The following is a 2,647-nucleotide window of genomic DNA, read 5'->3' on the forward strand; positions in this document are numbered from 1 at the left end:
CGGGAGGGGACACGGGGAAAGATGCGCGCAAGCACAGACAATTGTTTCTGAATAAATGCATTGCAAACACTGTCAATGTACAAATATGAGACCGTAAACATACGCTGTAGTGCCCTGAACACACTTTGTTATTTTTTTATTAGTTTAGTTGGAAATCTTAATTAACCCACTACATCTTTCAGTAATATACAGCATTTAACTACAGGATGAATTAAATAAACACAGAGGTGTAAAGAGTGCTGATGTATCCTACTCAAGTAGAAGTACTGTTACTTGATTGGAATTGTACTTAAGTACAAGTACAAAGTAGCTTAAATAAATAGCAATAAGTTAATATTTACTTTCACCCCACACGTTTATTTTTGGTAATAAACCTTGCCACGGTTCCCTTACATACAGTGAACATCTCATGTAAAAACCTAAAATGTAAGAAAAGAAATATTGCACAATTGGAACTTGGTTTTTTTTTCCACAAAGGCATTTGAATAAAAATAAATAAATAAATAAATAAAAATTAATTATCAGGCTCTACATTTATTAACTCTAAAACTGAGGGTGAAAACCCGGCATTTAATGCTGCTTTGGCGCTGTGCATAACATTTAATCTGGTTGGTCGGATATGATGTGATGCATTTGATTGTTGTCTGGTTCACTTCATTTTTTTGTAGTTTCACAATCTCTGTTGATCATTTTAAAACAAAAAATATAATAATTTTACTCCTTTTAAAATGTACAAGTAGAATTACTGATTTAGAAATATTCTCAAAAAAGTACAACTACCCATAAAAACCACTCAATGACAGTAACGTGAGTAGTACTTGTAGTCAATTACTTTCACCTTACACCTGAGTTGGCTCTTTTTACTGTATTTACAGTTTCACTTTGGCACATCCAGACATTCCTCTGTCTGGTCACATATTTTCATCTACATCACAAATAATATAATCCCTTGTTCCATTTAGAAGATATTTCCAGGAGAAAATAATAAAGAAATGTATAAAATTTGCTTGGCAGAATTTGATAACTAGTTCAACAATTTTGTATGTAATGACTATTAGTTTTATTGGGAATTAATATTCAGCATCCATAAGTATAGTTCATTTTGACTGACATGACATAAGCAAATGATAATGTTATAAAACAGCAGATAATTGTATGAAAGCAACTGATATATGTCCAAAAGCATTTGCAAATTGTTCAGAGGAAGGATAAATTGCTACTATGATGTGCACAAACGACTAAATGTTATGAGAATCTTCATTCTGATCGGAGAAAAGCACCAAAGTGACTGAGAACAACTGTACGTACTGTTACAGTATATTGTTCCTATTTGTACACAGCTCTACCAAAAGGGTGTTTCTTATGCGTGTTCTAAATAAGTGACTGTAGTGTATTTTTCTTTTGCACAATGCTGTAGAAATGCAAAAGAGCATAGACAGTAAAAATGTGAAACGTACGTATTCAGTGTCTTGTACTCACTTACTTTCCTAACTACAGTAGTGTGTAACTTTACTGTAGTTTTCAAATGGCTGTACAAGTAGTGTTTAATGCTGTCTTGAGCATTTTCAGGTATGAGTTCTGACCTTTTTCTGCATTGGAAAACAATGAGAGAATAAACTGTCATAATGAAAACATGACAAAGCAATTTGACTATTTTGTTCATAAATGATTTTGTCAAGAGTTCTCATTTTGATGACACAGGCAGTTTCATTGACATGAATATTTTGCTGTTGAGGAATGAACTATCCATTGTGAGCAAGTGACGTGCTTTTGCAGGTTCTCTGCTAGGTTTTGCAGTTTGCACTAATTGTTTTGAGGAATGCACTAACTGCTGTGCAAATGTTAACAGTGATGTGAGAAAAGCACCAAAAACGACTGCGAAAAATTGTAAGTCAACCAGAACTACATGAGGCAACTTTCAACAAATTTACTCTATTACTTTTATTTCTAAAGGGTTCAGCTGTAGATATGATTATGGGCACAACTTCCTGCACGATAGAAGAAGCTGATTAGCGGTAGATACGGTAATAAAAAACAATAGTGGTTCCTTATAAAGAATAGATAGATAGATAGATAGATAGATAGATAGATAGATAGATAGATAGATAGATAGATAGATAGATAGATAGATAGATAGATAGATAGATAGATAGATAGATAGATAGATAGATAGATAGATAGATAGATAAATAGATAGATAGATAGATTCATCTCACTATATGTATGTGTTTATGTTTTTGCAATAAAAAGCCAGTAATCTGTTTATTCTAGAAGAGGACTGCATTATTGTACAACATGATTCTTTCAGCTGGTTTTGTCTAAAATATCTTAATCTGTCTTCCAGAATCCTGATCAGGAGCACCAGGATTAGAAGTAGGATTAAGGAAACCTTTGGCATCATCCTTCACACTGCTGCAGTTTCTAAATGGAGGAAATGTGATCTGATGTGCATCCTCCACTCTGTGCTGAGTAATGAATGAGAGATGGGTGTGAGCGTTGTTTCTCAGCCACCCTGCTTTAAAGGGCGAGGTTGCATGATGTCACCCACTCACATCAACAACAATCTGCAAAACAATCTGCACTCCTCCAATCTCGACGGGTGCTGACTTCCTCCAACAAATCAGCGCCAGTCCTCCGCCCACTACAC

Source organism: Gouania willdenowi, chromosome 24 (genome assembly GCF_900634775.1).
Source record: "Gouania willdenowi chromosome 24, fGouWil2.1, whole genome shotgun sequence".
NCBI classification, from domain to species: Eukaryota; Metazoa; Chordata; class Actinopteri; order Blenniiformes; family Gobiesocidae; genus Gouania; species Gouania willdenowi.